This window comes from Clavelina lepadiformis, chromosome 1 (assembly GCF_947623445.1).
Source record: "Clavelina lepadiformis chromosome 1, kaClaLepa1.1, whole genome shotgun sequence".
Classification (NCBI taxonomy): Eukaryota; Metazoa; Chordata; class Ascidiacea; order Aplousobranchia; family Clavelinidae; genus Clavelina; species Clavelina lepadiformis.
The window spans coordinates 3282657-3295318 of record NC_135240.1 but is presented as its reverse complement, the minus strand read 5'-3'; the positions used below and the strand labels follow the sequence as shown (position 1 = coordinate 3295318).

Below are 12662 nucleotides of genomic sequence, written 5' to 3'. Positions count from 1 at the left end.
TTTAGAGGGAGACAAAATATATATTGTGAATTTCTAAAATATTTTGCTGAGAAAAAATATATATTTTGTGGTGATCATAAATATTTTGCGCTAACGTGAAATATTTTTGTGGTGATCATAAATATTTTGCGGAACCCAAATTATAATTGTTGTGGCCTTTACAGACCACCGTCATTCTGGCAGAATCCTAGCAGAATCATAGCTTCCAAAATGACAGCAGGGTTTCCGTTTATTTTTTTATAAACTATTTACAGTGGACTAAATAATTATTCTTAAGCGCTAATGGTAAACTGCGTAATGGTTTTAATGTGGTATGCCTAGTCGTGACTTGTCTGTTTCTAACATCGCATGTAAGTATTTTTGGTTGCGGTATTTCGATGTCAGTAGTCAAACGTTATTATTAATATTAATGAGAAATTTCTTTGATTTAGCATTATGAATTGCATGGCCTAGGTCAGGGGTGTCAAACTCAATCGCACCAGGGGCCAAAACTCAAAACTTATTTAATGCCGCGGGCCGGTCAAGGATAAAACTTGATTGAACATTTCGTGACAAGAAACATGAGTTGGAACAGGCAGCGAAACAACACCAAATTTTTGGTGTTTTTGACGATTTTTGACTGGGCTATTTTTGATTATTCTTCTCTTACATCGGTATGTTTCATTTTTCTCTTTGCAAAAGCATTAAAGAATTAACAAACAATAAAGAAAAAAGCAGCCCAGATTACAAGCGTTAGAATAAATCGATTTATTCTGTCGTATTGTGGGGCAACTGCTGTACTACTGTATTTTACGATTTGTTATAATCTTGTTTCTTGCTTGAAAAAAGTAAGTTTTACTATACAATGATATCGCGGGCCAGAAATAGTTCTATGTATAAAATAGCTTTGCGGGCCAAGTTTTAATGTAAAGCGGGCCGGATGTGGCCCGCGGGCCGGGAGTTTGACACGTATGGCCTAGGTAAAAGGTAAAATTGCTGAATGCTGATGGGCTAAAATGTTCTTCTGTCATTTTAGGCCTATTAGGTTGATGCAATGCAGAAGTCTGGTAGTGAAGCTTCTTTGTAGACCATAGCCCATTAGCTATAGCTTAATAACAGGTTGCATGTAGTTGAAAAAACAAAATCGCAATAGGTTGCACTTGCACTGTCTCAATAATCAAGTCAGCAACTGTATGGTTACAGTCTACAAACCTAAGTAAAAGCATAGATGTAGTAATTTGACTGATTTCCAAAATAAATGTGCATGTAATTGTATTATATGTACTCAGTAAATGCATTTACCTGCCCAAGATGTTGAAATAGCCTACTTATCAAGTGTTTTTTGGCTCTGAATTCTTAACATGTTATATAGGCTTATTTAGTGTAAATAGTAAGCATTTGTCAAATTGCGTATATGTTTTAGGCTTGACAAAATACTGAGTTTATGACAGAGAAATGGGAAGTTTTGTTTAAGTACTTCTTGGTGTAAACATCCTTTTCTCTAGGTAAGTTAAAATTGTTTGAAAGTTAATCAATACGGTAAGTATTGCAATTACTGTTTTAAAAGTCAACTCAGCCCTTTAAAACATACAAGAGGATTTATCATTTTAATGTGGTTAAGCTCCAATATGTCGGTATTGAAGGCATGTTCTATTGTTGTGCAAGTCTCATATATTTGTGATTTCATTTGTGCTTTTACTATATTTAAGTTTTCTCACATTAATTATTATCACTCCAATTATTATCACTGAAATTGAACATACCAATATATCTATTTGTTTAAATCATAATTTGCTGTTGATGGATTTTCCAACCATGCCCCTGAGGCAGCCCTTTCATGTTCGTTTGGTTTTTTCATCAGGACATTCCCCAATAGGCATATTATACCTCGATAATAGGTAATGCTCGTTGAACGAAACCAATGGTTACACTAAGAAAAAGTATTTATAGTGAAGCATAAATACTAAACAGGCACAACAATTATGATACTGTGCACTTCAAATACAAACAGACAAAGTGAACATAAAAGAATGTGGAGCCAACCAGATACATCATCATTAGAATAACATCTAAGAATGCACAAACATGGGACTGGCAGAGGCTACACATGCCATGGAAAAATCTAGTGAACTGACGGCATCGCTGTGCTACATGAAGAAGTACATATAAATTTCTTTATATACAAAGACGTCCCAGTGCTCGTATGCACTTATACTATCGTACATTTTGTGAACTGTATGTGATTGTGAACAGCTCTTAATTTCATCAACAGACGTTTTGATTGGGAAATTCAACTTCTTGGAAGCACTATTGTAGTCCAAGTGATAGAGGTGCAGAGTGAGGTAAATTATGGCTTCTATTTCTAACACTCATACAAGGTAAACGTTACAGTTACACTGATACTTTTCAAAATACTTTATTTAAAGGTTGCCCACAGTGATATGGGAAATAAAAGAGTTGTCTACCCATCGCTTCCTCACTTGTTGTACACACAGTCTGCTGCGAACAAACTCCAGGAGATTTGATGCAAGGTTGCTACTGAGATATTTCTCCGTGTACTTAACTTCATAAAGTCGTACTCGTAAATCTTTAATTTTGTCATTGAACACTGTAAAAAGAGATAGTGGCGATAAGCAAACATCTTTGACTTTGCATTTTCTACAGAAAACTGTATAAGGTCAATAAGTGATTGAGCAATATTGTCCAGAACGGCCGTCGACAAATCCTTCCAGTGTTTATCAGCCTCACCTTCCAAGTTGTACTGTGGCTGAAATTCCTCCTGCTCATTTGTTGTGATTATCTCCATGTCAAGGATACATTTCGGTAGTTTTCGCCATTTAATGATTTATGTATTATGCTGAGACTTGTTTTCTTTCGTGAAAGCAGTTTTCTTATTGACGTCTTTATGATGTTTTTGAATATTGGCTGATTTTTTTGGTAAAAAATATATATTTACAGCGATCGATCTTGGAAGGAACACCATCATATTCTACTATCCCCACTTCCCCACCATCACACTGGACTACTCTTTCCTCACGCACGATGTAGGTAATATAGTGCCGTTTTTCCTCACCAAACTCAAGGTAACAAATCCCTGCCTGAAGTTTATATCTTATTTTTCCTTCTCCACAGGGTATAATTAACTCACGATTGGCAACCACAATCTTTTCTGACAGTGACTTTGAATCACGTCTTCTCAATCCGATCACAAGCAGTTGTGACGTGGAAATGAACCTTCCTTGAACATTTACACTCATAGGATTTCCAGGACATGAGGAACATTCTTTGGAAGTTAAGCATGTGAAGTGTTCGGCGATATAGAGAATTAACATCGAGCCGTGTCTTACCTCATTATACAAAGGCAGCAAACGATTTCTGTTGTTTCTGTTACACTTGTTTTTGCCCTGTATCTGTTGCGTTTCTCCCTTGCGGCCGATTGCGCGTTTCCGTGGTTAATTAAGCACATGTGTCTTTTTATCGATGTGTGTCTGACAAGTAGTTGCACTGACAGTTTTGTATTGGAGCTCCTGAAATGAGCTGTGTGAACGAAAACTTGACCTAACTGCTTTTAAAATAAAACATGTGCCTGTAATTCTAAGAGTGAGAACAACAAAACGTAACACTGGCGAGCACGGCACGACCTCTTAGAGGCACAGAAGATTTTATCAAGTTTTACTGAAGTTGAATTTTTTTACTCTCCGCCTCGTTACCAGCATGGCAATAGTTTTTCGTCTTTTCTCAAAGAATTCGAATCCTTCTGCGACAGCGTTAAAGCATCGGATGCGGTGAAGAAACATGCATTTCTACAAAGTTTGCCGGAAGACATGAGATTCTCAATGACCGATGGTCGTAAAGAACTCTACGAGCTTAGTTATGACGAACTCATTCAAAAAGCAAAAGACACGGTTTCAGGACTATCTTCACAAAAGCATGCCATGCAACAACCCGTTCAGCGAACTCAAGGTTTTGACGAATCTGTAAGAAACCTTTATTGAATCTATAGCTCAATTGGGAAAAATGGCTTATACAAACGACGAACAGTATGAAATGCGCAGCAGTGTGCTGTACAACCTACTTGTTCGAGGACTGAGAGATCGTCAACAAGCCTCTCAAATCTTACGCGATAACTTTAAAAATGCACAACCGGATTTTTACGCCACAGCAAAGAACATTATTGAAAACGCAGAACGGACGCACCATGAACCACGTATAATGACGTCAGAAGTAGCAGCGGTTACAGGAGATCACCAGGACGTATCCCAATTAAAAAGGACTGTCGAAAAACTTCAGGACAAAATTTACCAACTGCGAAAAGAAATGAAGACAGCAAGAAAACCTCAGGAAGAGAGAAGAAGACTTCAGTGTTTTAACTGTGGGGAATATGGTCACATTGCTCGACGTTGTCACAGGCAACGTGCAAGAAACTTTCGACGTGCTTCTGACATACATGGAACTCACAGCAATCCACCATGGGAAATCTACCAGGTTCAAACTATGGATCAGGACTTGCATAGAGAACAAGTTTTCCAACGATGAGTTGTCGGCACTGCACGATGAGTTATGTTTGGACAAATTGGAACTGTCAGAAGTTGAACGCCAAAAGCTGTTTTCCGTAATCTCTTCCTATCGTGATGTATTTTCGCTGCACCCGTACGATATTGGACAAACAGAACTGGTCGAACACTCAATCGAAACTGGAGACTCGCTCCCTATACGCCAGCACCCAAGACGCTTGCCTGAACCCCAAAAGCAAAAGAAGCATCTGGATGGTCAACCGAAAACACTATTAAGGCGCAGCAAAAAGATCCAGTGTTGAAAAGACTGTTTCAGTGGATGAGCCAGGAACGCCGACCATCATTCAAAAAAAAATCGAGAATTCTCTGGAAGAAGTTTATGCTCAGTTGCTGGTGCCCTCAACAGCGAAGAATGATGTGTTGAAGTCTGTTCACGATTTAATTCACGGAGGTGGACATATGGGCGTTAAAAAGACATTTTCCAGGTTAAAGGAGCGTTTTTTCTGGCCATTTTGCCACAAAGATGTCGAAACATACTGCAAAGAGTGTTGCTTGCGCGATTTAAGAAAAGTACCAAGGCGGATTGTTCTTGCCCCATTAGTTCCATCAGAGGAAAATCCACCTATGCAGAAAGTTGAAATCGACGTATTAAGCGGTCTACCCGAAACAGGAAACGACAACCGTGATTTTCTTGTCGTATGTGACACCTACACAAAATACATGCAGTGTTGGCCAATGAAATTCCAAAATGCCAAAGATACTGCTTATTAATTGCTTTACCACCGTTGGGTGACGATACATTGCGTCCCAGAAACAATTCACTCCGACCAGGGCCAGAATTTTGAAAGTATTCTTTTTCAAGAGCTCTCACGGTTAATGGGCTGCAAAAAGACAAGAACCAGCCCGTATCACGCAATGGGAAACGGTGCTGTTGAAAGAAACAATCAGACCATAATTGCGATTTAAAAAAATTATGTTGAGGTTGACCCAACTTCTTGGGATGACGCGCTTTTCTTGGTTAGCGCTACTTACAATTCAAGTGTTCACGAGGAAACTGGAATTTCTCCTCATTACTTGCTCACTGGAAATAGATCACTGCTCACTGCCTGCAGATCTTGTTAGTAAGGCATCAATTTTTACTCCAAAGTATGAAGACATCCTTCATCTTCAAGATCGAAAGAAATTGGTTCACCAAACAGTTCAATCAAGGTTGAAACAACGTAGGTTTCAAATGAAGAAGCGTTACGACAGGCCCCTATGTTGTTAAAAAAGTTATTCCTCCTGCAAACTATTTGATAGAAAATCGCAAAGAAGGTGTGAGCGAGAATAAAGGGCAAAATTTTTGCTCAACAGATCCGACAAAAAAACGCCATCACTTTCGTGCATGCTGCAGTCCGGAACCGGAAATAACGGCTACTATAAATATCAACTGCGACCAGAGGTGTACATAGTGCCGAAAAATATTCAGAACGCAGTTCAGAATAACAGTTTAGTAACCGATGATGTTTTACATTCTCCAAACCTTCCACAACGCATTAAACGTAGACTTTGTTTTTACCCAGATGTTGAAAGGTAAAATACGATAATAGACGCATCTTTTCACTTCACTCACGCTCGTATATGTAGTTATTAATAGCAAATTTTTGTGTTTTTGTGTTCGTGTTTTTATACGTGTTTTTATACTGAGATTATAAATTTTTATATAGTTTTAGTCTTTTGTTTATACTAAGATTTTACATTTTAAGTGTGTCGCTACTTGTAGTTTGAGTGTCTATTTAAGTGATCGTTCGTTTTTGTGAATTTCGGAACTTTCCGGCCAGGGGGGATCGATTTCAAGGTCACCATCGTGAAGAGGAGGAAATCTTCTTTAAGAATCTGCAATAAAAAATTCACACCTCCTCCGGAAACGCTCAGCAGAATTGACGTGAAACATTTAATAAATACGGCATTTTTTACGTTTTCGGGTCTTATCGCATTTCTTAGTACCTGTCGCGTTTTTGTGAATTTCGGAACTTTCCGGCCAGGGGGGATCGATTTCAAGGTCACCATCGTGAAGAGGAGGAAATCTTCTTTAAGAATCTGCAATAAAAAATTCACACCTCCTCCGGAAACGCTCAGCAGAATTGACGTGAAACATTTAATAAATACGGCATTTTTTACGTTTTCGGGTCTTATCGCATTTCTTAGTACCTGTCGCGTTTTTGTGAATTTCGGAACTTTCCGGTCAGGGGGGATCGATTTCAAGGTCACCATCGTGAAGAGGAGGAAATCTTCTTTAAGAATCTGCAATAAAAAATTCACACCTCCTCCGGAAACGCTCAGCAGAATTGACGTGAAACATTTAATAAATACGGCATTTTTTACGTTTTCGGGTCTTATCGCATTTCTTAGTACCTGTCGCGTTTTTGTGAATTTCGGAACTTTCCGGCCAGGGGGGATCGATTTCAAGGTCACCATCGTGAAGAGGAGGAAATCTTCTTTAAGAATCTGCAATAAAAAATTCACACCTCCTCCGGAAACGCTCAGCAGAATTGACGTGAAACATTTAATAAATACGGCATTTTTTACGTTTTCGGGTCTTATCGCATTTCTTAGTACCTGTCGCGTTTTTGTGAATTTCGGAACTTTCCGGCCAGGGGGGATCGATTTCAAGGTCACCATCGTGAAGAGGAGGAAATCTTCTTTAAGAATCTGCAATAAAAAATTCACACCTCCTCCGGAAACGCTCAGCAGAATTGACGTGAAACATTTAATAAATACGGCATTTTTTACGTTTTCGGGTCTTATCGCATTTCTTAGTACCTGTCGCGTTTTTGTGAATTTCGGAACTTTCCGGCCAGGGGGGATCGATTTCAAGGTCACCATCGTGAAGAGGAGGAAATCTTCTTTAAGAATCTGCAATAAAAAATTCACACCTCCTCCGGAAACGCTCAGCAGAATTGACGTGAAACATTTAATAAATACGGCATTTTTTACGTTTTCGGGTCTTATCGCATTTCTTAGTACCTGTCGCGTTTTTGTGAATTTCGGAACTTTCCGGCCAGGGGGGATCGATTTCAAGGTCACCATCGTGAAGAGGAGGAAATCTTCTTTAAGAATCTGCAATAAAAAATTCACACCTCCTCCGGAAACGCTCAGCAGAATTGACGTGAAACATTTAATAAATACGGCATTTTTTACGTTTTCGGGTCTTATCGCATTTCTTAGTACCTGTCGCGTTTTTGTGAATTTCGGAACTTTCCGGCCAGGGGGGATCGATTTCAAGGTCACCATCGTGAAGAGGAGGAAATCTTCTTTAAGAATCTGCAATAAAAAATTCACACCTCCTCCGGAAACGCTCAGCAGAATTGACGTGAAACATTTAATAAATACGGCATTTTTTACGTTTTCGGGTCTTATCGCATTTCTTAGTACCTGTCGCGTTTTTGTGAATTTCGGAACTTTCCGGCCAGGGGGGATCGATTTCAAGGTCACCATCGTGAAGAGGAGGAAATCTTCTTTAAGAATCTGCAATAAAAAATTCACACCTCCTCCGGAAACGCTCAGCAGAATTGACGTGAAACATTTAATAAATACGGCATTTTTTACGTTTTCGGGTCTTATCGCATTTCTTAGTACCTGTCGCGTTTTTGTGAATTTCGGAACTTTCCGGCCAGGGGGGATCGATTTCAAGGTCACCATCGTGAAGAGGAGGAAATCTTCTTTAAGAATCTGCAATAAAAAATTCACACCTCCTCCGGAAACGCTCAGCAGAATTGACGTGAAACATTTAATAAATACGGCATTTTTTACGTTTTCGGGTCTTATCGCATTTCTTAGTACCTGTCGCGTTTTTGTGAATTTCGGAACTTTCCGGCCAGGGGGGATCGATTTCAAGGTCACCATCGTGAAGAGGAGGAAATCTTCTTTAAGAATCTGCAATAAAAAATTCACACCTCCTCCGGAAACGCTCAGCAGAATTGACGTGAAACATTTAATAAATACGGCATTTTTTACGTTTTCGGGTCTTATCGCATTTCTTAGTACCTGTCGCGTTTTTGTGAATTTCGGAACTTTCCGGCCAGGGGGGATCGATTTCAAGGTCACCATCGTGAAGAGGAGGAAATCTTCTTTAAGAATCTGCAATAAAAAATTCACACCTCCTCCGGAAACGCTCAGCAGAATTGACGTGAAACATTTAATAAATACGGCATTTTTTACGTTTTCGGGTCTTATCGCATTTCTTAGTACCTGTCGCGTTTTTGTGAATTTCGGAACTTTCCGGCCAGGGGGGATCGATTTCAAGGTCACCATCGTGAAGAGGAGGAAATCTTCTTTAAGAATCTGCAATAAAAAATTCACACCTCCTCCGGAAACGCTCAGCAGAATTGACGTGAAACATTTAATAAATACGGCATTTTTTACGTTTTCGGGTCTTATCGCATTTCTTAGTACCTGTCGCGTTTTTGTGAATTTCGGAACTTTCCGGCCAGGGGGGATCGATTTCAAGGTCACCATCGTGAAGAGGAGGAAATCTTCTTTAAGAATCTGCAATAAAAAATTCACACCTCCTCCGGAAACGCTCAGCAGAATTGACGTGAAACATTTAATAAATACGGCATTTTTTACGTTTTCGGGTCTTATCGCATTTCTTAGTACCTGTCGCGTTTTTGTGAATTTCGGAACTTTCCGGCCAGGGGGGATCGATTTCAAGGTCACCATCGTGAAGAGGAGGAAATCTTCTTTAAGAATCTGCAATAAAAAATTCACACCTCCTCCGGAAACGCTCAGCAGAATTGACGTGAAACATTTAATAAATACGGCATTTTTTACGTTTTCGGGTCTTATCGCATTTCTTAGTACCTGTCGCGTTTTTGTGAATTTCGGAACTTTCCGGCCAGGGGGGATCGATTTCAAGGTCACCATCGTGAAGAGGAGGAAATCTTCTTTAAGAATCTGCAATAAAAAATTCACACCTCCTCCGGAAACGCTCAGCAGAATTGACGTGAAACATTTAATAAATACGGCATTTTTTACGTTTTCGGGTCTTATCGCATTTCTTAGTACCTGTCGCGTTTTTGTGAATTTCGGAACTTTCCGGCCAGGGGGGATCGATTTCAAGGTCACCATCGTGAAGAGGAGGAAATCTTCTTTAAGAATCTGCAATAAAAAATTCACACCTCCTCCGGAAACGCTCAGCAGAATTGACGTGAAACATTTAATAAATACGGCATTTTTTACGTTTTCGGGTCTTATCGCATTTCTTAGTACCTGTCGCGTTTTTGTGAATTTCGGAACTTTCCGGCCAGGGGGGATCGATTTCAAGGTCACCATCGTGAAGAGGAGGAAATCTTCTTTAAGAATCTGCAATAAAAAATTCACACCTCCTCCGGAAACGCTCAGCAGAATTGACGTGAAACATTTAATAAATACGGCATTTTTTACGTTTTCGGGTCTTATCGCATTTCTTAGTACCTGTCGCGTTTTTGTGAATTTCGGAACTTTCCGGCCAGGGGGGATCGATTTCAAGGTCACCATCGTGAAGAGGAGGAAATCTTCTTTAAGAATCTGCAATAAAAAATTCACACCTCCTCCGGAAACGCTCAGCAGAATTGACGTGAAACATTTAATAAATACGGCATTTTTTACGTTTTCGGGTCTTATCGCATTTCTTAGTACCTGTCGCGTTTTTGTGAATTTCGGAACTTTCCGGCCAGGGGGGATCGATTTCAAGGTCACCATCGTGAAGAGGAGGAAATCTTCTTTAAGAATCTGCAATAAAAAATTCACACCTCCTCCGGAAACGCTCAGCAGAATTGACGTGAAACATTTAATAAATACGGCATTTTTTACGTTTTCGGGTCTTATCGCATTTCTTAGTACCTGTCGCGTTTTTGTGAATTTCGGAACTTTCCGGCCAGGGGGGATCGATTTCAAGGTCACCATCGTGAAGAGGAGGAAATCTTCTTTAAGAATCTGCAATAAAAAATTCACACCTCCTCCGGAAACGCTCAGCAGAATTGACGTGAAACATTTAATAAATACGGCATTTTTTACGTTTTCGGGTCTTATCGCATTTCTTAGTACCTGTCGCGTTTTTGTGAATTTCGGAACTTTCCGGCCAGGGGGGATCGATTTCAAGGTCACCATCGTGAAGAGGAGGAAATCTTCTTTAAGAATCTGCAATAAAAAATTCACACCTCCTCCGGAAACGCTCAGCAGAATTGACGTGAAACATTTAATAAATACGGCATTTTTTACGTTTTCGGGTCTTATCGCATTTCTTAGTACCTGTCGCGTTTTTGTGAATTTCGGAACTTTCCGGCCAGGGGGGATCGATTTCAAGGTCACCATCGTGAAGAGGAGGAAATCTTCTTTAAGAATCTGCAATAAAAAATTCACACCTCCTCCGGAAACGCTCAGCAGAATTGACGTGAAACATTTAATAAATACGGCATTTTTTACGTTTTCGGGTCTTATCGCATTTCTTAGTACCTGTCGCGTTTTTGTGAATTTCGGAACTTTCCGGCCAGGGGGGATCGATTTCAAGGTCACCATCGTGAAGAGGAGGAAATCTTCTTTAAGAATCTGCAATAAAAAATTCACACCTCCTCCGGAAACGCTCAGCAGAATTGACGTGAAACATTTAATAAATACGGCATTTTTTACGTTTTCGGGTCTTATCGCATTTCTTAGTACCTGTCGCGTTTTTGTGAATTTCGGAACTTTCCGGCCAGGGGGGATCGATTTCAAGGTCACCATCGTGAAGAGGAGGAAATCTTCTTTAAGAATCTGCAATAAAAAATTCACACCTCCTCCGGAAACGCTCAGCAGAATTGACGTGAAACATTTAATAAATACGGCATTTTTTACGTTTTCGGGTCTTATCGCATTTCTTAGTACCTGTCGCGTTTTTGTGAATTTCGGAACTTTCCGGCCAGGGGGGATCGATTTCAAGGTCACCATCGTGAAGAGGAGGAAATCTTCTTTAAGAATCTGCAATAAAAAATTCACACCTCCTCCGGAAACGCTCAGCAGAATTGACGTGAAACATTTAATAAATACGGCATTTTTTACGTTTTCGGGTCTTATCGCATTTCTTAGTACCTGTCGCGTTTTTGTGAATTTCGGAACTTTCCGGCCAGGGGGGATCGATTTCAAGGTCACCATCGTGAAGAGGAGGAAATCTTCTTTAAGAATCTGCAATAAAAAATTCACACCTCCTCCGGAAACGCTCAGCAGAATTGACGTGAAACATTTAATAAATACGGCATTTTTTACGTTTTCGGGTCTTATCGCATTTCTTAGTACCTGTCGCGTTTTTGTGAATTTCGGAACTTTCCGGCCAGGGGGGATCGATTTCAAGGTCACCATCGTGAAGAGGAGGAAATCTTCTTTAAGAATCTGCAATAAAAAATTCACACCTCCTCCGGAAACGCTCAGCAGAATTGACGTGAAACATTTAATAAATACGGCATTTTTTACGTTTTCGGGTCTTATCGCATTTCTTAGTACCTGTCGCGTTTTTGTGAATTTCGGAACTTTCCGGCCAGGGGGGATCGATTTCAAGGTCACCATCGTGAAGAGGAGGAAATCTTCTTTAAGAATCTGCAATAAAAAATTCACACCTCCTCCGGAAACGCTCAGCAGAATTGACGTGAAACATTTAATAAATACGGCATTTTTTACGTTTTCGGGTCTTATCGCATTTCTTAGTACCTGTCGCGTTTTTGTGAATTTCGGAACTTTCCGGCCAGGGGGGATCGATTTCAAGGTCACCATCGTGAAGAGGAGGAAATCTTCTTTAAGAATCTGCAATAAAAAATTCACACCTCCTCCGGAAACGCTCAGCAGAATTGACGTGAAACATTTAATAAATACGGCATTTTTTACGTTTTCGGGTCTTATCGCATTTCTTAGTACCTGTCGCGTTTTTGTGAATTTCGGAACTTTCCGGCCAGGGGGGATCGATTTCAAGGTCACCATCGTGAAGAGGAGGAAATCTTCTTTAAGAATCTGCAATAAAAAATTCACACCTCCTCCGGAAACGCTCAGCAGAATTGACGTGAAACATTTAATAAATACGGCATTTTTTACGTTTTCGGGTCTTATCGCATTTCTTAGTACCTGTCGCGTTTTTGTGAATTTCGGAACTTTCCGGCCAGGGGGGATCGATTTCAAGGTCACCAT

The 12662-nt window shown here is 40.0% G+C and overlaps 1 long non-coding RNA gene across 7 annotated transcripts; it reads left to right on the top strand.

The window, feature by feature from the left end:
* Nucleotides 1-287: 287 nt before the first annotated feature.
* Nucleotides 288-3571, top strand: LOC143472772 (uncharacterized). Of its 7 annotated transcripts, none has more exons than XR_013120107.1 (7): nt 991-1877; nt 1991-2138; nt 2252-2321; nt 2406-2510; nt 2644-2802; nt 2938-3023; nt 3112-3571. It is a non-coding gene; the product is annotated as an uncharacterized LOC143472772 (long non-coding RNA). The 7 variants fall into 7 exon arrangements; XR_013120138.1 differs by having other exon boundaries at nt 2938-3027; XR_013120117.1 differs by lacking the exon at nt 991-1877 and adding an exon at nt 288-350 and having other exon boundaries at nt 2644-3023.
* The last annotated feature ends 9091 nt before the right edge of the window (nt 3572-12662 follow it).